The sequence below is a fragment of the Phaenicophaeus curvirostris genome, chromosome 1 (genome assembly GCF_032191515.1).
Source record: "Phaenicophaeus curvirostris isolate KB17595 chromosome 1, BPBGC_Pcur_1.0, whole genome shotgun sequence".
NCBI lineage: Eukaryota > Metazoa > Chordata > Aves > Cuculiformes > Cuculidae > Phaenicophaeus > Phaenicophaeus curvirostris.
This window is the reverse complement of record NC_091392.1, coordinates 181384247-181409363: the sequence shown is the minus strand read 5'-3', so window position 1 is coordinate 181409363 and position 25117 is coordinate 181384247. Positions and strand designations below refer to the sequence as shown.

The following is a 25117-nucleotide window of genomic DNA, read 5'->3' as shown; positions in this document are numbered from 1 at the left end:
AGAACATTATATCAACAGAAAAGCTGTCCTATATTTTAACATTATTTCTAACAAAATGCCACAAGTTCAGAGAGTGCTGAAATACACAGCCATAGGTGTTGATAAAAGGTAGGACTGTGGCATGGTCTGCACGGGTTCCCTTGGTCTGCACAAGGACTGCAATTCATGCAGAAAAAATAGGAGGGAACCACAAAACAACACGTGCAATGGGTAAACCAGAAGTTAAACCTCAATGGCAGAGAAACCAGTGATGCAGTAGCTGCCTTCCACTCGCAGTCATTTTTAGCAGGTTTTCTGAAGAAAAAATTTGGAGGAGAAAAAATGGAAAGACTGTCTTTAGAAAGCAATAGTAAGGCTGATCTTGATGGGCAGGCCAGTAGGCCAGTTATCCCAAAATAATAAATGGCTATCAGACTTGCAAAAATCCTTTTCTGTCTTTCCTGTTTTCCTGCCCTTCTCCTCCCATCTACCTTCTCTAAGTTTTTAACCTGACCCTCAAGACCCACTACAGCACCACATCAAGAGGATCAATACAGCTCATGGAGCTTTGCATGCCTTGAGAGGCAAACCAGAGGACACAGGACACAGCCACTGCTCTGGCATCTCATTGCTTTTGCTGTATTTTCAAATCCAAAGTGCTGCCAGTGACACAGCAACATCTCCACAAATATCTTTCTTCACCTATTCTACTCTACTCTACTCTAAGCATGGCAACTAGCTTTTCAATCAAGTATAGTAAGGAGTCAAACGACGTGCCTAACCTTAGAAGACTTTCCAACCCTTCCTTCCCTTCCAAAGAACCATGTTTAACAAACTTCCCCAGTTAAATAAACACCAGCAACAATCTGAGCATTTCCTTATTCAATTCTGAAAGGAAAGCATTCTCATATCAACTAATTAATGCAGGACAGTGCCTCTTCAATGCAGGTAATGCTGCAATCAAAAGTTCAAACTCTCTCAAGATACAGGGTGCTAGGGAAGGCCTTGAAATTTTATTTTCATCAGGTATAGGTCATATATCAGGAGGCTAGGCTCGAAAACCCATCTTTTCACTTGCCCGTGGCCTCAAGGGCAAACTGAGAAGCCTCATGAGGCTGATTCAGCACATCCCATTGATTTCACTCAAGGGCCACAGCCAAATCCCCGGCTGACATCAAGTCTAGGTCTAGAAATGTCACAAGAAAGTTGTTCTGCATGTCTGTTGATTAAAAAACCTCCTGCACTGGTTCATTTTTTTATTGTATTTTGTAAACATACCCAGTTGGCTCAGGCTTACTGTTTACTATCAAAATAGGCATATTAAACACACCAAACATCAGGCAGAGAAAATATCGTGCTAAGGTTCAGTTCCCCCTTCTCTGCAACAGAAGAGTTAAATATTTAAGAAATCACTGCTATTCCTTAGTCATCAAAAATGTTATAATCTGGTATTATTGTACTGAGGACATCTGAGGTCGCTCTTTGAGTAACAGAGCTGTCTCCTAACTCTGCCAGCAATGAAAAAAAAAATTTTCCTAACAGGAAAAGGTTTGCGGCTCAGAGCTTGTTACATAAATTCCTGTTTTTCACGCAGCCAGCAGGACATTAAAGAAGCTATGATTTACTAACTTGGAAAAAGTGTTGAAGAGGTAAATCTTGTGAAAATATGCACTGCTGTTAATGATGTTGTGTCTACAAATTTTTGCCAGACACAAACATGACCTGATAAAAAAGTATAGTTTCAGCAGTGGATCTTGGCAGCCAGAGAAGCGGCGTGGCTGTCAGCGGCCAGGGCACTCGGCGGCACCTCCAGCCCCAGCATGTTATGAGACACCTCCAGCCGCAGCTTTCAGCAGGACTTTGAAGCCAAGCCTCCAAAACCTGGCCTGAATGACATGAAAAGCAAGCAGCTGCATTTTGAGCTGGGTTTCCGTGCAGGAGTGATGCATGCCAGATCACTTCAAGAGCATCCACACTGGAATTTTATCAAACCATTGTCAGGGTGGCAGCAGGGCTGCTGCCACCTGTGGGGTGTTTCCTGGGATTGAGTTTCTGCCTTCAAGATAAAGCACAAAGAGCCTCTGCCCTGTTTGGTCTGTAAACCAACTTCATGCCATACTTAGGCATACAGACCGGGAACTATGGATATGCTTATCACTGTTCAACTGATTTAAGAGCAAAAACATGCACAATCAGTCTCTGCTAAATGAAACTTGAAGAGCACATACCACCTAATAAAACTTTTGAATCCAATAAAACAATTCAAGTATCTTCATTTATATCATTCAGCTGCATTTCCAACATTTCCTGAACTGCACTTCTGCAAGAACGTCCTGCTTGCTGCTCTTCTAAAAACAAAAAAAACCTTCAAAGTGCTTTACATTTTTAAACAATTAAAAAAAAGTCTCAATCATTTAATCCCTGGGTGCAAGTAGCTCTTCTGACATCTAACTGCCTTTAAACCTAAGAGATATTCATATTAAAATACGCAATTAAATTTTAACCTGACTAACTGTTGAAAACATCACACCCCCACTACAACTAAAGCTGAGGTAATTAATTATTTTTTTAGTAAACTGCTTTGGTGTTTTACTAACACAGAGAAACACCACAAAATGTCATTGCGTTGTTAATCCTGACAACACTGTGGGCCTGTACTTACTGAAGAGAGACTGTATACTTACGCTGGCCATCTTTCCTCCACCTCAGCCCTTCGAGCATCCAAGAGAGGGAAGCTGCTGAGGACCTCCTGTTTAATCCCACTGCAAACCTCTCCAATTAGGATCTAACTGTGGATCTGTCAGAATCTGGGGAGCTGCAAGACCCAAACCTTGTAAAAGCACCTGTGAGTGCCCATGGCCTCTCCTACCCCGTTCAACCTCACCACTCACGGTCACACACCCATTCCACTACAGTGCCGTGATAGCAACCGAAAGGGAGAGCAATGTGGGGATGCAACAGTCGACACATTTTACAAAATCAAGTGGGTTCTGTACTAAGGAAGGACAATACAGCCATATCGAAGTGGGAGGCCATAAAAGCAAGACTGCTTCCACAATACATAGGTCAACATTTCATTACAGCTAATATTCTAATGAATGCCTACTGTTTTTTCTTTCAGAGGACTTCTCGGCAGTCCATTGCTTCCTACATCTCACCCAAGAGGGCAGTCTACATATGTTGCTTGTCAGCTTGCACTACCATCAGCTGAAATGGTTGCAAATACAGACTGGGGAATGGTACTAGACTGTTGTTCTCAGATGTCTCAAAAAACAGTCTGATACGGATTGGGAAGCTGGAGCGAAACTCTCAGAGAATATGATGCTCAAGACTATTCTTGCTATGACACTCTAAGACAACCACAATGGGAACACGCCAGGCAAGAAAGTCAGTGTCAAGGACTGGTAAAAGAGAAGTTGAGACTCATTGGCTAATATCATCACTGTTGAGATGTGTCTGCCATGATCACTGGTGGCACATGAGCCAGTCAGACTATCGTGCCATGTTACTGACAGCTTACAGGAATATACAGAACCAGCATAGTCCCTCTGTGGAGGGAGAGAAGGGAAGAGCCAGGATTTCTACATGCTATTAAAGAGCACATCAGACTTGACTCTCAAGGTCTGTGTATGGGGACTCAACAGCAGGTCCAGATGCCCAAAACCCTTCTTTTGGAGCCTCAGTGGCAAGCACCATTCTAAAAAGAAATCATAAAAAAACCTCCTAGGAAAGTACACAAAGGACAGAAGAAGAACACCTGCTCAGGGTTCCTTCAACATTAACAGCCAGGCAGCAGCAGAGGCTAACCATGGCAAGTGGCACCACATAACACCTGTCCGAGGCTGAGATAGACCGTATCTGGCAAAACAAGCAGGTCTGCTTGGAATAGTTACATCAACTACATCCACTTTGCTGTTGTTTCCAACTGTTCTACCACATTTGCAGGGGCACGATGAGGAGGCAAGGAGGGAAGAGAACATTGGTACCTTCAGATGTACCAGAACAACCAGAATTGGTACAAGAGTCTGGTGTAAGGCAATCTGGTTTGTCTTATCTGATGGCTGTGAGAGTTCAGATGCAGCTGCTGCACGTGGAGCTTGGGGTTACCTCAGAGCTAGTGTGGGACACCCAGAAGTGTTTGGTCAACAGATAGCACACTTGTTCATAAACAGCCTTAACAATATTTCTCTCTTAAAAGGGTTCCTGATACTACAATGTTCACTAAGACAATCGCACATCTGGCTACAGTGTCAGAAGCTTCGAATGCTGATGAAATAGCTATCTCTGCCACCCAACTGCAGGATTCTTTGATTACAGATCAGAAGCCTTCTCTGTTGCCAGATAAAAGAATGGACAGAAAGCATGTCATTTCGCCTCAGGTCAGAGTCATATTTAGAAGATGCTGGCAATTTGCCATCTGCAGCTGCATGAAGTTGGAAGGGCAGGATTTCCTCCCAAACAGGTCATGCTTTTTTGGGTCCTTTGTTCTTCGGGGGAGCAGTGTGCGCTTTTGTTTGACTTAATTTTTGTCTTCTGCTGTTACACAGTTAAGAAGTGTCAGCTGCGAAAAGGGCAGAAAAACTTCAATCTTACCACAGGGAACCCACAATCTCTCTGTGCTTTTCGTTACAGGTGGTGGCATAGTGAGAGCCTTTCGCAGACCATCACCCATGAAACACCATCTCCAAACACGGACACTTTCACAGACTTTCATTTGATAAGATTTCAGCAATGCATCACTTGCTCCATGCATGAGCACACGAGAATGGGACATACTGTGTATAATCACCATATAATCGCTATACATGTTTCTTCTGCACAGGGTTAGGGGTGGCCTCCTGTGTCCACGTGTCAGTGGCATTAAGCTACACCCTGCATATTTTGCAGTTAAGTCCACATATTTAAACTCTGCTACACGTCCTTCTCATAGCTGCAGAAGACTACAAAACTCTGGACACCAAAGGGGCTTGGCCATCCTCCAGGTTGTATCCTGCCGCCGCACATGGCACCAGGGACTGGGTAGGATTCCACAGCCACTGAAGCTTTCTCCTCTGAACATGGTATGTACTAACAGAAAACACATGCACAGCTCCCAGCATTGATGTTTAAGGGATTTGGCTATGCATACTCACGTCATAACTGGCAACTCTACTAACATGCGTTTGAGTAATTCCCAATTGCTATCCACAGATACTCTCCTCTTCATTCTAGGCAGACTCCTTTGAAACAGTTTTCCTTAATGGCAGTTTGGACATTTCTAATGAGATGGCAACACCTGCCTACTTTCTCTACACAGGCAGCGTTTAAAAAGAACAAGCATAAAAACCACAAACAAGATGAAGCATAGTATGAGAAATACACACAGGGCAAGCACACACCTGGATAGTGTTCCACATGCGATGACTCCAATGAAAACGTCTTATGACTACCCTTATGTATTCTGTGCCTCTACAAGAGAGACAGAGCCACAGCCAGGTTAACTATCACCTACATCAGTGTCAATACTCCGTTTTATGAATACATTTCTTCCTATAACCACAATACAGTCATGATATAATATCAACAGAGCATATACAAATACATAAACATTTGCTAGCATTTCAAAGCCAAGGAAACTAAGTGACACTGATTAGGAAAATCAACAGATAAAGACGCCTACAAAAACTGTGAGATTTTAAAAAGGGATTTGTCAAATGGAACTTCCTCCCTCTCTGGTAAAATCATCTGGGAAGCAGAGACAGCCAATAGGCTTGTCTAAAAGCTATCAGTTTTCGAGGGTGAAAGAAAGTCAACAGTACGACGGCAGCACAGTGTTACTAAAAAAAAAAGGGGGCAAATAGCCATCAGGATAAAGCAAAAGTTATGAAGTGTAGAAAATAGGAAAGACATAAATATCAGATTAAAAAACCTCAAAAAAACCAAACAAAAAAACCCCCAAAGCTAGAAGACTTAACTATGTATTTGGTGATCCACAGAAATCCTAGTACTGCCTTTACAAAACTCAGGAGGTAAGCTTTCTATTCCAACAGACAAAACAAGTTTTTGACAAACATAAGGATTCTGTATTTGTAAATAAACTTTCTGTTTTCCATATATATGGAACACACAGATATAGATATATAGGCATATGTACATATATAACTTACGATGAAGAAGCACTTCCCAAGTTCACTAGTGACACAGGAGGCCAACACTGAGGCCTCACTGAAGAACATCACTTCAAAGTCAGGATGCCCTTATAAACGGGGCTTCTTCTTCTCCCTCTTCAAGCACTTTCAGATCTCTGGCCTTCACAAGCAGCCTGTACTGAAATTTTATGTCAGTAATGCAAAACCAGCAAAGCAGGAGGATGCGCGCATAACCTGCGTGCTCTGACATCAGTCCCAAATAATATCACAGAAAAGCTGATAAAGGATCCAACTAATAAACCATCAGGGTCAGGGATATAATTTATGTCCTTTAAAACACTCCCACAGAATATAGGCCATCCCATATACAAGGAAAACGTACCTTTTGTTTGTGAAAGGTAAGATAGAGAAAACCTGCAGATCTGCCAATGCCACAGTAAATGACAGTGCAGCCAAGATAAGCACCACACTCCACCACTGATGTGTGCTCATCAAAGGGATTAAAATAATTAGAATTATCTGTAGTGTAGTAAGCTGTGAGGAAGGCTGCTGTGCCTTGTGACAAGCAGGTAGCCCTACTACAATCATCCACTGCAGGCTTTAAGGCAGCAACCAGGAATGCAACTGTAGAAGGGATGTAGGCACCACAATGGTGGCAATAGTTTGAAGCAAAGCTGTCCTTGAACGAAAGCACAAGTAGGTTATTGCTAGGAAAACACGAATCACACTATAACCAAAATATATTTAACTAAGTAAACAAATATTTGGAGTAATAAAGTAGCAGTTCATCCATACAATACCAGAATGACTAACAGCTTAAATTTTTTTTCTGTGGCTACAGTAGAGACACCAAAGGGTGTTTATTTCTTTTCAGCCAGTGGGAATAATTATGATCAGTAGAACAAAAAATGTTAATCAGTCGTTTCCTGTTTAACAGACAGCCTGTTTCACCTCTGCCACTCTCCACAGTTACACCCAATTCATCACAAAGACTACTGCACTGTTTATAGAAGGCTTCCCCCTTTTTTTCTTTCTAAAACTAAGCTGTCTTTTATTGACATTCGTTAGCTCTAATGAAGAGGTACAGATGTGTACATGCTAAGTATGTCAATAGTAATTAGACCAGCAGATAATCTTTAAAGAAACACATTCTCACCAATAAGAAGCAATAAGATGAGAAATAGGCCAAAGTCTCAGTGTAAACCACAAAGGTGAGAAACATCTAGTCCCAAACCAGGGCAAATTTTCTGCACGTTTTCCTTTGTAGACATGCAGAGAACTTCCAGAGATCCAGGGATTTGGGAAAAAAAAAAAGGGGGAAAATAGGTATGATTACTTAAACGTTAAAAGCAATCATTTGCCACTTAGAATCATAGAATAACCAGATTGGAAGAGACCCACTGGATCATCGAGTCCAACCATTCCTATCAAACACTAAACCATGCCCCTCAGCACCTCGTCCACCCGTGCCTTAAACACCTCCAGGGAAGGTGAATCAACCACCTCCCTGGGCAGCCTGTTCCAGTGCCCAATGACCCTTTCCGTGAAACATTTTTTCCTAATGTCCAGCCTAAATCTCCCCTGGCAGAGCTTGAGGCCGTTCCCTCTTGTCCTGTCCCCTGTCACTTGGGAGAAGAGGCCAGCACCCTCCTCTCTTGTCTATGTAAAAGCAGAAACAGATCTAACACTAAATGTTTGGGTTCAGTTGGATATTTTACCAGGACACCACACAAGACTTCATCTTCATGGATGACAACTACTTTTTTTCACAAAGTCACTGATGATCTAAAGGCTTGGAAAGACTGTAATGACCTGATGGACCTACAAGCAATGGACTACCCACAACAGTGGAAAATAAGTTAAAACTGAGGCTGGTAAAACACAGAAGGATGCACAGAGACATGGGTTAAGTCCATGACACTTGCCTCAGTGGCTGTGCTGCCCACAGGCTAGCCGTGGCTGAAGAGGCTCGAGAACTTATTTCACCTGCAGCAATACCCACTGCCTGACAAAAGACCTCTCCTTAAGGACACAGAGAAGGAGCAGCTGTCAGCTTACAGCCATGGATCCATGGATGGAGCCAAGCACACCTGTAAAAATGTGCCAACAACTCCTACAACACACAAACTCATCTGACAAGGGCAGCATAGATGTTTGCAGGAGAGCCACCAAGCTTGTCTGTATTTCTCCCCTTGAAAAGCGACATACCAAGCAGATGTAACAGATACAATAATGTAAAAAATTGAGTTAATGGAGTCTTTGTGCAGATTTTTTTTAAAAATAAATACATATACTTATTACACTTGCACCAGCATAGCAGAGGGAGTCTTTACCTTCAGCAAAGCAAAAGAGCCAAATTCTCCGGACATGGGTGCCACTGAATACTAGCTTTTTCAGAAACAAAGAGTCAATGAAAGAAGCAAGCTTCCTTTACAGCAGGGTTAGCTGTGCCCCACAGGAAATCCCTGGCTGAAGGAAACAGCAAGTCTCATAAAAAGAAGGGCAAAGCCTTCCATTTACAGGCTGAATGGTATCTTATGCAACACTGCACTATGCACTCGATCTTTCTTTGACTACAGCAAGCGCAAGGATAGGCTAGCAAAATTTTAGTGCAGACCTGAAAACTATGAAAAGGAATATAAAATAGAGTTTGGGGGGGTGGGGATGTTTGTTTTAGTGCAACTTTAGAGATTCTTTACTGTATCTAGTGGTAAAGATGCTGAAGGTTTCACATTTGTAAGAGGACAGTGTCAGCACCACAACCACCCTCTGGATTTCACCTGATGTTATAAACATCCAATGTTGCTGTAGTACCCAAGAGAAACTATGGAAAGAAGACAGGGACATTTCTCTTTCCTAAAGTTTTTTGTGCATGAGTGCCGTTCAGTGTATGAAGCCACTGTTTTTACTCTTTGCTTTCCTATAGCAAATTCTCCCTGTATCTGTCTCACATATAAAAACAAAAAAACCCACACCATTTTCTTCCTAAAAAATGTTAGCAGAAAACATAGATTTATTAAGTTTTTCTTAAAATAGTTTAAACGGATCAGTTTTAAGTTCTTTGAACTACTACATCATCTCAAATACATACATAAAGGATATTGTCTTATACAGTCATTATTGCTTCATTCTCTCTTTGTTCTGTTTTCCATACTTGTTCTTTCTTCCCAAAACTACAAGAAGCAAGCTCTGATTTCAAGTTACCCCTTTTTGTGCACGCACACACACTAGGTATTGTGTTTCTACTCAGCTGTTTTTAACATAGTTTGCCTTGGTACTTTTTCCCCGCTACCACAGAAGCATGCCAGACCACCAGCACACTCTCTTTGGGAGAGTTCTTTCCAATTCACGCTTACTCCCATAGCTTAGTAGATTTTATATAACATGATTTACTACTACAATACCCACAAAAAACCTTCATCCAAATTTCATTATAGCCTTGAGCTATATTCCAGTGTGCACTGCTCCTCTCCACTGTCTAGCCAGTTGCAGCCACCTCTCTTTCACATAACGTGTGGTTTGTGCTCAAAAGGCTTTTAGTTTATTTTCTCACAAGAGGGTCTCATGAGCCAGAGGACTCCTGATGGGCAGTTGCACTGTTCATGCCAGCGTGTCCCTCTCGAATGGTGCCTTCCATTACGTTCTCCCGGCTGAAGTTTCAAGAAATGCTGGCACTGATCACTGGGTTTTATGACATCTGCTCAGTATTATAAAGCCACAGTTGCACGATCTTGCAAAACGTGTAGAACCAACTCTGAACTAAGTTACTCCCAGACACATTTGTAGCGTTCAGTAGGCTATGGGAGGCAGAGTACTACTTCTCAGGACAAGCTGGGCACACAGAGGAGGGAAATCTAAAGGGCTATTTTTTCCCTCACACCAGTTTTGGAAGCATTCCTATTCTCTCACTACTGTAGGCTGTGCTCTGTACTTAACAGACTCTTATTAAATCAAAGGACTATTTACAATCTACATACTGGCAAGTCCACATTCCCATAGAATGTCATCTGGCAACAGTGGCTTAAACCATCAGCTCTCTACTTGCTTTTCTCCATCCCAGACAAGAAAAGTAGAAAGGAAAAGAACAAAACCATGAGTTTATTGACAAGAATGGAATTAACAGATAAAGCCCAAGAGCTCTGGTTCACCAGCATTAATCATAATATCCAAACATCCCCTTTTTGTGAAACAGTAAAATATCACAACGGGGACAAGGAAATGAAGATAAGCCACACCATTGTGGCTTGAGACCTTTTACATACACACCTGCTGCTAGACAGATACAGGACCACACTGGACACAATCACCTCGCTGTGGGACACCGTTATGCAAAAACGCACTTGGTTAGGCTTTTGGGGTCAAACGAGGTCTAATTAATCTCCCCTCATTACTATTTCTCTCCATTTGATATACGCAAGGAGACTGGCCTCACCACAGGTACGTGGAGCAGACCTCATTCATTCTCTCATTTCCCTGGACAGAGCCTGACACCAGGAGCCTTTGGGCACACTGGGGACTGCCAGATGCAACAGGAGGTGACCCAGGAATTACGCTGCCAACACCCTCATCAGTTCTGAGAAGAAACTACTGTTTTTTTAAAGCCTTCCACCCGCCTTCACTAATCCCACAAACTTGAAAAGCTCTCACCAACTTTCTGATTAGGTTTTCTCCTCCTGGAGGTCATAGTCTTCACTTGGTGCAAACTTCATCATTGCTCCCTATCTCCTCCAATTAAAAGCCCTCATGTAACCTGTCAGACTAAGCCTGTCTGGATAATTATTCAGATTAAAGGACTGCAACATCCAACTTCTCAATCACAAAGGCTGCCATGGGTCTCCCATCCCTCCCATGACTTCACCCAAAGACGGGGAAGGCAGAAGAGCTCTCCTTTAGCTTTGCCCAGATGTACATCAAAGCAATATGGCAAAACCAAAGCCAAGAAAGAGAGATAAAATGCCCTAATCAATTCAAAGGGCCACAACAATGAAGTGTCAAGACACTCTACAGGAACTTGTTCAGTATTTGCCTCCTTCTGCCCACTTCTGCTTAGGTACCATAGTTTAGTTTTTCCCTCTCGCAGATGTTCAGACAACACAGCCTGCTGCATAGCTCCAAAGATGTGCATGCTCTTTTCTTGAGAGAATTGGCTTCCTAGGTCACAATAGGGCACTCATTTCAAAAATAATCATAATAAAAAAATACTACAGGACACAAACTTACATCAGATTAAAAATAGCAGGAATGTCAGCAGTAAGATCTGTCATTTGCAATAGCTATCAAGACACAGGAAGTTATTTATTCTCTGGATCACATAAGGGTCTCTCTGAAAACAACGATGAAACAGAAAAAAGCAAGTATATTTACTGCAGCTTGTTTTCAAATATTATTTATGTAGCTAAGGTTTTTTTTATGGAGTTTTGCAATAATTTGTCATGGATACATCTATGGGTTTATGTCCACATATTTGTTAAACCGCTAGCAAACTCCAGCAGACACTGCAACCCTTGCAGCTCTAGTTTAATTTTTGGATTGTTTTCAGTTTTTACAGGGAATGGTTCCACGTTTTCATTTCATTTTAAAAAGAAATTAAAGTATTCCCCTAGAAAGTCAGGTGTTCTCAAGTATTTTGTTTGTTGAATATTTATGTAGTCATAAATTATGCACAATATTTGGCAAGCCATGCTCTTCTCTGTTAAAACATTTTGTTAAAACGTTTTGATGTTTTCAGTTATTGTTTAGATCCTGGTCTTAGTATGCTTCACGTTGCTTAGAGCAGCAAGGAGGAAATAAGCAATATTTTAACTTGTATCACACTGTAACAACTTGAAGTGCTTATGCAGCAATATGCTGCCTATTCAGTATTTTCAACTTTCTTCCTGTCCACTGCTGACTTACAACAGCAAGAAGATAACTCATAATTTTACACAGCTTTGCAGCTTGTAAACACAGCTATGATTTGGCTCACAGGCATGGTCAGAACAAAATACAAAAATGAGCAAGGAAGAGGACATAAAAAAAGGAGCAGAATATAAAGTAACTGCATTTGCTGAAGGTTGGTTTTGAAACCATAGGAAAACCAATGAAGCTCTTTTGGAGTTGGCTCGCCCACACTCAGGCATTGCAGGTAATACAGGTGGAAGAGGCAGAGCCCCAGCAAGGCACTGTTTGCTCACATTCATCCTGACGCTAAGGCAAGGAGTGAGAAGAGAGACTTTGAACCACGTGCCATCCTTGCTGCTCTTCAGGACTGCAGCCTGCTGTGAACATAACTACTAACTCATAAGCATACGCTCTCTGGATTAGCAAAAAGAGAGACATCATTCCAGAAGACACACAATTCATACAAAACAATCTCTGCACCGAAATAAAATTGCAAAACTACACATCCAGAATTTCTTAAGGATTTTTTCTATGGGGTTAAGTTGGACAATATTTGTCAAGCATTCAATACTCATGCAGCAGGGCTTCTACCTTTCTCCCATTAGATGAGTCTTAGGATCTCCAATGAGTAAGACAGAAGAAATGTGACCATTTCACTATATGTTTTCCTTCATCCATCTTTGGGAGAAATGCATCTTCAAAATTTGAGAGCTTGGGGTTTGATACAATAACATACTCATGCCTCATGTCTTCTAAAGACACAGGCTCAAAAAGCAACTCTTTCTGCTCTCAACAGGCAGAGCAAATGACCTTACCTAAAACCATGTTATTTTATATCCCCCCAACATGAACTTCGAAATACCTCATTTTCTAGGAAAATAGACTTCTGACTGTTAAAAATAAAGGTGCTTGGAATGATAACTCCCTCTCCCCACAAACATCTACAATCTACCTAAGCAAATCTCCGTGCACTACAGCCATCCAAAAATACCATTCTTTTGGAGCAGTAACACATTTACCAACCTACCTGCAAAACATTTCCAGCAAACCAGCAACAACAGAAGAACTCTTTCTCCCATGCCCAAATTTCAAGTGTATAACTAAATAAAAGCAAAAAGAGATGTGCAAGAAACAGCAGATCTGTAAATCACAAGAGTTTATGGACCTTTTCTAAACTTCTAAAGGTGCTACGTCAGCCCTTGAAACATAAAAACCGGGGATTGGGCTGAGCCAAATTGGGAAATAACAACTGGGGCAAAGATAGTTTTCCTAAAGATAAGAACATGTGCATCGATCCCTTTTCTCTCCCACCACTAGTTCTACACACATCAAGCTTGTCACGAGGCATCATCATTCTCTACTTCTATTTTAAATTAAATTTATCAGCTTGACAAGGCTACAAGAAAGGACGTGGGCTCAATCTTTCTTTTTCCTTCTCCATCAACTACTCAAGGACCCCTCATTCACTCTTCCAATGCTGCCTACTTCCTTCAGCACCAGGCATGTCTGGGGCATCTGATAAGGAAGCTCAGAGTTATCTTACTCAAAGTTTGCTCAACAGCAGCCATCCCACACACACACATATATATTCAACACATTTGACTGATTTTCCAAGGAGAGTACTAGCTGAGTAATTTTGACAACACAAATACAAATTTCCATGTTCTACAGCTATTTAAAAAAATTAAGTGATATTTAAAAAAAAAGGGTTTGTTTTTTTTTTAGCAACTGTCACCTATTTCCATTTCTTTTTGTGTTACATATTCAAACATGAAAACATCCAAGACTGAGCACGATCAGTCAAAGCACTAAGAAATACATTCACCCCTAAGAAGAATCATAGATAAGTCTGGCTTGTACAAATCCTCCACCTGCAGTGATTTCTACACAGTACGGCTGGCTAATAAAGGCCACAAAACCACACACATACACAAAAAAGCAGGCTTAAAGGCCTTTTACCCTAAGAAAGAACTTGCCAGAGAGCAGCAGCGATATAAGGCGCTTGCTTCTTGGCATAGCTAAGTGAACACTGCAACCTTTGCATCAGCTTGCATGACTCCTCTGCATTTACACAAGAGGCTGCCCCACTTCTCAAATGACCTTAAAATATAGATTTTTATTTTTCTTAATCAAGTCTGTTAGCAGACCCACACCCTTTCTACCGTAGCTGTTCTCAGCTTGAAGCCCATCGACTCCCACTTTTAAAATCCTTCAGAAGGCAACTAATGGAGGTAGCGGCAGTCAAATGTCTTCCCTCTCACTGCACTGGCTTTCCTATAATCCTGGCTTACAGCTGCACCACAGGAGGAAAGTAGACAATTTTAAGTTGCTGACTCTAGGAAAAGAGACAGAATCACCTAAAAGCAAACCTAGCCCCCAAGTACGATGTCAAAGTACACTCAAACAGCAACAGCTTCTTGACAAACACCGAGGGGTCGTAAAACCCAGAATATTTAAGAAACCAAGGAGAACTCATAACCCCACAGCCTGTGCATGAAGGGAAGTTCTCCCAGACCAGGTTCTGGCACCTGGTAAACTCCAGCAAATATTTTTTATTGTAGTGGTGCAGCACAACTCACTGAGCCCATAACCAGAAATGCAGCCAACCCAGCTGACTTCAGAGTAAGGAAATCTTCTGGGTTTGTTGTCTAATGGAGAAGGTGACACTGCCATTCTTCCATGCACTTTGGGACCTGGTGGTTCTCCTTTCAGCTGCCAGGAATCAGGGAGAAATGCAGCAGCAGAGAAAAGTAGTTTAGAGGGGAACAGCCACAAACCCATCGGCAATATTCAGAGGGGATAGGGAAAGAGATACACTAGCCAGCTGACTCCTCTCATTCCTGCCACAAGAGGCAAGAGACTTTGGGATCATTTCTACAGAGAAACCTGTTGACCCCTCATGTGCAGGGAACAAATGAGAACAGGTCCCAGGTTACAAAGCCCTGCCAGTTTGTGGTCATCTTACCATAACAGTAAAAAGACACAGGAAGAATAACCCCAGTAACAGCATTAACAGAAAAGGATTTAAAGGCTGTGACTCTTCATCGTAGCTGCTCAATGAGCACATCAGATACAGGTCACTCCACAACACCAAGGGAAGATGTGGTGGATGCTGAACCAGGCAATGGTTTTCTGAACACTTTGGGTCACCCAGCTCCTCTGAGATAGTTGTGGACTTATAGGTGGTAGGATCAGAGGCTACCATTCAAGTTGTTCTTAAGCTGTTTCTGCTTCAAATTAAATCAAGAACCTGCAGTCTAAGCAGCAGCTTCAAAATAGAAATGTTGCTTATTCAAATAGACACCCAGAGAGCATCTCTATGAGAGCTTCAGCTGAACACAATCTTGATTCCCAAGCTCTGCTCACTAAGCAATGTGGCCAATGTAACATGAGTTTCACTGTGCAGAAGACACTCCTCCACTCCTCCGCTCCTGAAGACCTCAGTTGCCATTCCCTGAATTTGCATGTTACCAGACTCAAGCCCATCACTAACCAAGACTTTCCTCCTCCTCTTTCTCCTCCCACCCACACCATGTTTACTTTATTTCTACCAGAATGATGACATCTCAACACCAAGACTGAACACTGGTGCCTTCCTCAACAAAGAAACCAATTCCTCCACATCAATTCCCAGTGGCAAAGCTGTCAGTAAACAGGTCTCAACAATTCAATATAATCATTATGGACAAAACTTATGCTACTCAAGTCAACAGGAACTTCACTACTTATTTCTCTATGTCTGACACTCATTTTCTGTAAGTGAATTAAAACATTACAATTAACATTGCTAGCACTACTGAATGAAGATCTGCTCTGCTTTGGTGCTATTTTTCCTCTGCCTAGATTTTGATACAATGTGCTTGAATCTTTTTGTTTCCCTTTTATTTGGAAGATTAGTTTCTAACCAATCCTATGAGCCCCAAGATAAGAGAAAAGGCAGTAAAGGCAGTATGAAGAGTACTTGGGGAGATTAAAGACTGCAATGATAATCACGAGTCACACAGAGGGGGCTGGACACCCTCACTGGTATTTTGACTCTCTTAACCCCTTTGCAAAAGTCTAACACAGCAACAACAAACAGCTGTAAAAAATAACTTTCTCCCAGATGCAGTTCTCCCAAATGAGTCGACACACAAAAACTTGCAACATGCAGTAAACTGCCCTCTCTTATCTATAGCACCACTGCTAATGGGCACTCCTGCCAGTGCCTAATTGTATATGAAGATGTGGAGGGAGAAACAAAAGGTGCCTGGCACCTTTGTCAGACATTCAGAAAATACCATTTGCTCCAGCACAGAGAAGGAAGCAAACAGAAAGCACTGCAAGCTCCATCTCTCAGCCATGGCAGCACGCACGCACGCACATGCACACGCATTTCCTCTGGCTTCAAGGAAACAATGAAGTGTGGGGACGTTGGCTCTTATATAAAGTACATACCAGCTATGTGTAAAATTAGGAAAGCAGCTGCTTTGAAAGTTCAGTCACCCTTTTATCATCAACAGGGCTTTACTTAGTATCCATCTGCTTCCTGTTTTATACTACAAGAAGTAACTTTCACCTGTTTGAGCAAAACACCCCTTCCCCCAAATTCAAGTGTGTGCATACACACAAACACACACAAAACATTAGCAAACATAGTTACTCTTAAGTATTTAACATCAGAAATCCTTGCTCAGAGTATTTGAGATATTTATTTGCTTTTTAAAAAACACTTTTGACAGAGTCATCAAATTTCACACCCCTACACCTTTAAATAACACAATATTGTATACTTCCTCATTAATATGGTCTTATTGGCACATGGCAACACCAAAAGGGGACCGGAGCCCTGCTGTACTGGCACTGCCCTTCAGAGAGCCTGCCCAGAGGACTCAAAATGGAAGCGGGGGCTTTTCCTGACGTCCGTCACACACATGAAAGGATTTATGAATAAACAATGGCAAGGCTGATACTTAAGAGTGGATTCAAACTCACCCCATTGTTTGAGGAAAAGAAACAACACACAGAAGAAAAATATTACTGAGGGAGGAAATAGCTTCACCTTTGAATTTCCTGACATTTTTCCTCCCACGCTTTTCCCCTTCATGTGTCAAATATTTATTTATTTTGCAAGGAGAAGACAAGTGAAAGTTAAGTACACCAGTAAAGCTACGTGCTGTCAGACCTGCCCACCTCTCCAGCACGGAGTAGCTACCAGCACTTGAAAGCTTGCCAGGTGCGTGGTATCCTGAGTGCAAAACAAGAGCAAGCAGGGCACCAGAAGAAATAATTGCTTGGCAATGGTCAAGCAAGGAGCACCGCCTGCCTGCTCCTAGGCCCAGCTACAGGCACAAGAAGAGGGGTGAGTGCTGAGAGGAACAGTACTTGTAAGGACTCTCCATGAATTTTGTGAGTATGCAAGGCTTTCTCAAATTTAAAGCTGCTCTTTGTGGAAAGGAGCTTTCTCAGCACACCTTTGGTATCAGCTACCACCTCCAATGCTTCTTCTGCCAAAATAAATCTGGTAGCCACTCAACTCTTGCTTCAGTTTTAGAGTGGAAGGAGATCATTCTCTCTTTACAGTTAACAATTGCACCAGCTTTCCCACAAACACAAAGCTGACCTAACTCGTAATTAGAGTTTTCTCTCATAGTATCTTGGAGCTGCTTCCCAAAGGTTTGGACCTGTACATCTGCAGGTTCTGTGAGATTCACCACCAAAAGGCTACTTTGGAAGACTGAGATTTTTTTTTTCCCCCATTCATTTGAAATCTTAAACCATTTGCTACGTGGACGATTTAACTTCCCAGAGACTGCCAATTAAATAAGATAAACCTATACACTCCAGTATGAACCATGGCAAATGCAATTATTCCCCTTTCCCACTTAGTGACAAAAAAACCAGTTCTTCTGATACCCTTCTTATTAGAGGACTTCTCCATTTCATTCTTTGGAGCTGGAAGAAAAAGAGAAGGATAACACAAATATCTGAAGACTGAAAAGTAAAAAAAAAAATAAAAACGAGCCCAGTAAACAGAATTTCACAAGTCACCCCCGATGTGACTATTCATGATGTTATTGAGAGCAACCAGCCCACGATATCCTCCTTCGTCCCCTACATGATCACCCAAGAGGAGATCACGTTGTTGGCAAGACCAGAAGTGTCAACACTGACAACCCAATGCTGTTGGTTGTGAGGCTTAGAATACTCAGACTAGAAATTTATTTGTAGCATATTGCGATTTGTTATTAAAACAGCACCTGAAGTACTATCTGCACAAACATGCAAGGGGAAATAGATTTGTCCAGCAACACTGAAGTCCAATAAAGAATAAGAGTAGTCATTCAAAAATCAAGATTTGGCCTTGGTTTGAGACCTCACAACTTCTAAAAGTTCTCACCAACTCTTCTGCTATGTCTTTGGCAGTAAAGACAGGATTTTGTATGTACACTAAGGGAGGTACTAGTGGAACAAGTTCTCTGTCTAGAGGGAAAAAAAAAAAACAAATACAGGCAAGCAGGCTTCCAGGCACAACGCACCGAGCATGTGAAATTGGTGAGAAAGGATGGAGCAAAATGAGCACCAAATATGAGAACTCCAAATATTCCTCAGAAAAGAAAAGGTGGATCACTTCTAACTCAACCGCTGTAATTAGATACAGAAAGATTAGATACACTAGAGTCTCCGGGGAAATGGGTTACATATTTTAAAGATTTTGCTAATTGATAAAACCAAATAATCAATTTTCTACTAAAAAAATTATAACCTGGTGTTTTCACCTAGAATATTACACCACCACTTACATAGTTTTCCATGATAACTCCAGCAACATATTACAAAACTTCATCCAGGACTGAAACAACAGATTGTCTCAAGAGCAAATGACAAAATATTTGTACCAGAAATCCTGGCAACGCTGCATGCAGATGGGTTTCTGAAAAATGGGGTTCCAAGAATAAGTCACCCATGGTTCCAAAAATAAGAGTTAAATTCAAACAAAAACTGGATGTTCACTTAGTGGGGCACTGCAGTCACTCCCCAGGGTCCCACCCTCACCACACACACGTGACACTTGCTAACCACAAGCCTCTGAAGCCTGAGCTTCACCTAAACACACAAGACTGGTCAAATGCAAGCAAGCCCAACTTCCTGGCCACGTAACCCAGAAAATGGCACGCCACAGTGTGGCCAGCCATTTTACTGCCAGTGGTCTTGAATCTGAGAATCGGGGCAGCCCCACAATTGCACGGCCACCATCTACAGGGGCTCTGAACTGTAGCAGGAGAGGGACCATCCTTTCAAGTAGGGCCAGAAACATCCCTGCTTACAGTCAGGGATAAAGGGATACTGCTCGGGTCTCCCAACATATCAAGACACAGCTGGGACCACCTCCAAAATGCTCACCCTCCCCAAAGCACCGGAGCAGGCACCGTGTGAACTGAGGCAGAGAGACATGTCATGCTTCAGTGCAGGGAACACCAGAGCATGACTGCACCGTGGCAGAAACAGATGTCTGAGACTACACTTACAAACACAGACGGAGAAATTTTAAAACTGCAGGTTATTCCTCCTCCTATTTTACGGGGAATCAGAAGCAAAGTTCATTGGATTGTACTGACTTTTTTTAAATGATTCCTGGGGTTTGGGATACACTGCTTGCAAGACTCTCTTAGGTTGTTGAGAACATTACTCAGCCAGAAAACCATATTTACTGTATTTTTTCATTTGTTTTATTGTCTACAGCTACTGACTTGATAGGGAATTCCAGGATACTTTGAAACAAGAGTAAGAAAATGGATCCTTGTTTTAAAAGACATACAGTCAATATATTCCCAGTCCCTAGAATGTAAAGCCTTCAACAAACTTTTCACCAGTAGCTTGTCTTCCTTGGCAATGGCCAACATTATTTATATTGATACTGTTCATAAAGGCAATGCAAAGCTAGTGATATTTGGTAGGAGATAAGCACACATTAACAGTTCTAGCCTGAGATGAAAAAGCTAACACAAATTTTTTGAAATTTGGCACTCAACCGAGACCAAACTTTTCCGTTAAGATGATTAAATAACTGGCTTGACGTATTTTGCATAAAAGACTTAAAAATGAAATATGGATATTGGGGAAGAAGAAGTGAAACAAGAACGGAATAATGACATTTCATGATAACGGAGAGCATTACAGTCTGGTGCACATAAGCAAACAGTGCCTTTCCTTTCCTTTCTTCTCCTCCAACATCTCCCTCTGTGCATTAAGTTAATGAAACTTTCACTTTTTTTATGCATGAAAGTTGACATAATAATCAGGGTTTAAACTAAAACTTTGGTCACACTCAGCAGAGCCCAAAAGAATGTGATAAGAGGAACTGACAACAAACTCAGCACCTCATAACATCAGCAAATACAGTACACACCTATATTTTTGGTTATAATAATTACAAAGCCACACACTGAAGTTCAATCATTCTCCGACACAGTGCAAGGTTCCAACTTACGATCCTGAGTTTTTAAGAAAAAACAAAGCTGTTGGTGTTACTATGGGAGAAGTCTAGCGTAAATGCTGTTCTCAATGTATAGTTAGTTCAAATGACAATTACACCAAAACATAGCTTATGCCTCCCAAAAAGTCAATAATAATGCATCAACCTGATGAATTTAGAAACTCAGCCACTTCTGAGCATTTTACTGGCTCTCCATCGTATTAATCTTATTTCGACCAAATACACTTATTCATGTTGTATAGTCATGTGCAATTTTGGTTGCTTCAACACATTTGAGGCTTATTTAACCTGCACTGCAAATTTATCTTAAAAAAAGACACATACACGTATAAGAAGGCTTGAATTAATGGTCATCCATTATAAATTTATTCTAAGCAGATCAAATCACTGGACAGAATCTGCAGATGACAATACAGACTCCTGCTGCTGAGAGATATGCCTGAATTCACAAGAAAGGCTCTCTGTCCAAAATACTTACTATATCTAAAATAAGCATTCATTGGATCTGTTAAGCAAGCTGCTTACTTGGGACAAGAAATTTTACACGCTAATTCAAAGTTTTGTCAAATGAAACTAGTCAAAACTCACATTAAAAATTTTTTTTTTCTTCTAAGATCGTCTCTTTTCTCTCTTGAAAAAATTAGGCAAATGAGAAAAACAAAACATGCAGCTTTACACAGTCCAAATAAAGAATAAGGCAATTACCTAAATGAGCACAAAATAACCTGCAGTTGTGATAAACAAACAGCTCTAACTCCACCTGACATTATTTTCTTTAGGAGAGAAGCATGGGAAGGGCCATTGAGTGACAAACCAAAGTCAAATGACAAGTCTGCACTCCTACTGGACCCCATGTAAAAGCAAATTCTGTTTCAGAAGCTCTGTATTTCATGGGAAGTGGAAAGAAGGTTCCCTGCTAAAAACAAGAAGAAGCAACATGACCAAGTAAGACTTCATTGCATTTTGCTCCCTTCCAGCCTCACCTGTGGCCAAGGTTCAGCAAAACTGGATGAGTTTAAAAACTGCTGATTACTTCCTTTGGTATGGAGCAAGGCAGAAGACAGACCTCTGAAGCATGCACATGCATGCAAATATCACTGTAGGAGGACACCAGCAGCTTCACAGTCATCCTGAAACCTCCCTGTCCATAGAGCAGCTGAAGACAACCAAGCAAGCTCCTTCACGCTTAATTTCTAACACCAAGAATCACCTTCTATTACCTTTCTTAATTGCATCTGGACATTGCAATAAGAACAAAAAATAACAAGAATAAATATATTTCTTAGAAATTCCAACCTTTTAAAAATACTAAGTACATTAAAATTAGCATTGTAGAGCCACCGATCTAACAGTAATAAATGATTAAGTGCTACTCACCCTCAGTTCAGTCAGGAGTTATTTCATAATGGAAACCCTTAAAAAAGAGCTTAAAATATCCAAAGCCAATATTAAACTGTCACCGCGTCTGTATGACTACCAAGATATCCCAAAGCTGGATTTACTGCTAGTAAAACTATCATACAGCTGTGATAGGACATCTTTCTGCATCCAATGATAAAGGTGACTTTACTTTTAAATTGAATCATTTAATTTCAGTGTCATTTACTTGCGTAGCACCTCAATCACAGCAAGAACACCCTTCTGCTTTAGGCCACCAATAGATGACACACTACAAGAAGAAACAAAGAAAAATTCATTTTTATATTAATGCCACAAGACCATTCACTTTCTCTATGTAGTGATATTAACTATATTATACCTCTCAAAAGAGGGGAAAACATCTCCTAGAAACTTTATTACAGCAGCGACTGAACTCACAGCCACACAATCTTGCCAGCTGGCGAGTGCTTTGCATTACACACAAACCACAGACAAGTCAGGGTAATACCAATGGTCCCCATATTCAGCTGGTAATGAGGCCAAAGCCAAAAGAACCCCACAATTTCATCACCCTTTCCTGCCTCCACCCCAAATACAAGCAGCTTCTTGCCACCTTAAGGAACGGCTGAGAGAGCTGGGGTTGTTTAGCCTGGAGAAGAGGAGGCTGAGGGGAGACCTCATTGCTCTCTACAACTACCTGAAAGGAGGTTGTAGAGAGGAGGGAGCTGGCCTCTTCTCCCAAGTGACAGGGGACAGGACAAGAGGGAATGGCCTCAAGCTCCGCCAGGGGAGATTTAGGCTGGACATTAGGAAAAAATTTTTCACACAAAGGGTCATTGGGCACTTGAACAGGCTGCCCAGGGAGGTGGTTGATTCACCTTCCCTGGAGGTGTTTAAGGCACAGGTGGACGAGGTGCTAAGGGGCATGGTTTAGTGTTTGATAGGAATGGTTGGACTCGATGATCCAATGGGTCTCTTCCAACCTGGTTGTTCTATGATTCTATGATTCTAAGCAAAAGGATGATTTGGGCAGTGTATAGCCCAAAAGCCAGGGATGGAGTACACTGGATCACAGATACATGGAGTTACACCAAAACTTCCAGGGAACAACTCTGCTTTGTTTTATTTTCTGAGGCCCTCATCTGGCTGATCTTCCTCAATAATCTTGCCCAAACTGACGCAGAGCAGCTTTTCAGAGGTCAAATCACCCCACAACTGTTCCCCTCTCACCCAAAACAAAGCCAAGCTGCAGTATTTCTAAGAGTGCAGACCTCTTCATCTAACAGAGGTTACCTTACAGGACCACTTAAGATTTTTCCATTGTCCCCTTTTATATGTTTTCATTTTAATCTTTAAACTTCGCTGTAGCCTTTAGACCATAGGGCTCTCTACACAAGGGAGCTGTTCGTTCAAGTTCACCAAGATAACTAATCAGGTTTCTACATCATAGATCTACCATCATTTTCTTGTGTTATGGATTATCCCTTCAACATAAGGATTGTAGCACATTCTAGTAGGCCTTCTGCAGAGGGAGAAAACAGTGGCCTCTCAGGCAGAGAGTTCCAATCTGAGATAGGAGAACATAGCAACAGACAACCAGTGATATGGGAACAGTATGACATCGAATCAATAAGGGACGTATCTGCAAGGGAATAGTAGGACCACACCAGCAACCCAACTTGTTACCGAGGTCTTTAAAACAGAACAAATAACTTGAAATTGGCTTTAAAATGAGGATAATAAAGCAATTTTGTGGAAGGTTTCTCTCCAACACGAGACCACCAAAACGGGTTTTGTACAGATGTATCAAGTAGGCAATAGAGACGGATACTGCAGGCAAAATAGAGGCTGGTGTGAACATAACAGCAGTGAGTAGAAAGAAAAACAGTAGGTTAAATGAGACCCTGAAACTGAAGATGAGACACTCAGATCTGATCCAACAGACAGAGGAGGAGGTGGTTAGGCAGGATGTGGCATGGCCCAGTAAGGGATACAGCATTCTGTCTTTGAAATCACACTGTGAATGGACACAAGCATGGAAAAGGTGCTTTTACCATGGTTAGAGACCCAGTGCAAACAGACAGCAGCTTCTGGCTTCTCAGCAGTGATCTCCAATTTGTTTGAAAAGTGCTTCAGATCCTTTAGCAAAATTAAAAGTGGTCATTTGGTTCCATAACACCACCTCATCAGGTCCCCAACAATATCTGCCCTTTTCCATAGGGGATAACCACTCCCTTGTTTTAAGAAAATACCTTTACTGTGACAAGTGGTCAAAAGTTGCCCAGAAAGGCTGCGGAGTCACTACCTTCGGATATATTCAAAACTCAGCTGGACCTCACCTTGAGCACAACCCTAGCAGATCTAGCTGTGAACAAGGGTCTGGACTAGATCACCTCCCAGGGGTACCTTCCTGCTTCAACTACCCTGTGATTCTGCGATCTCCCCCTTAGCCTATCTCCACTGATGATCATCTTATATACCCTGGAGACTCTAGCACTGCACTGGAAGGGATGGCCACATACCCTGTCCTAAAAATCACTTTGATCCACACTAATTCTGTGTTCTTCTGATAAGTTGGCCCATGGCAATTCCAAAGCAAGTGCACTCTCTATATTTTATAAAAAGCATAATAGACTTTTAAACACTTAAATGGAAAATTATAAGGGGCCTCACAATGCCAAACTACCTAGGACACTGACTCATCATTGTCCAAGCCTTCCAAAATCAGGTCACTATGGCTCCAATATACTTTTATCCACTCCTCGAAACAGAGTTGGCCCAGCATAGCTTCGGTTTAGGCTGCTCTAGAGCAGGTTTTGGTGAGACAATGAACTTTCCTACAGAATGTAGTCACTAAACAATGACTTCTCCATGAGCACAGGATGGGTTGAAGAGCAGATGAGTTGAGGAAATGTTATCATCTCCCTACTTAGGAAAAAATGCATTCAGATGCAGTCACTGCAAGCTGTATTTCAATTACTGCATGGATAAAGTTTACATCACCCTTAACAGGCCCAGACAGCTACAAGCATGCATCTGAAGAGCTCTACTCAGAAAAGCAGTAAGGCTCTTCTCACTCTCCCTACACCCCCTGGGACAACCATCAGCCACAAGGCTCCTCTGAGAGGATCTGGGATGCATTGTCAATGGAGGTGTTGAGCTCTTCTACCTTCAACCTGCAGGGAAGGTGTTAGGAGGCATTTGGAGGGGAGAGGGAGGATGGCATTGTTCCTGGTACTTTTAAGACGCAGGACAGCTTTATAATCATAGGCTC

At 41.8% G+C, this 25117-nt stretch overlaps 1 protein-coding gene across 1 annotated transcript in view; it reads right to left on the bottom strand.

Annotated features, from left to right (window-relative positions):
- FOXO1 (forkhead box O1) overlaps positions 1-25117 on the bottom strand; it is a 63926-nt gene that overhangs the window by 6786 nt on the left and 32023 nt on the right. The window lies entirely within an intron of this gene.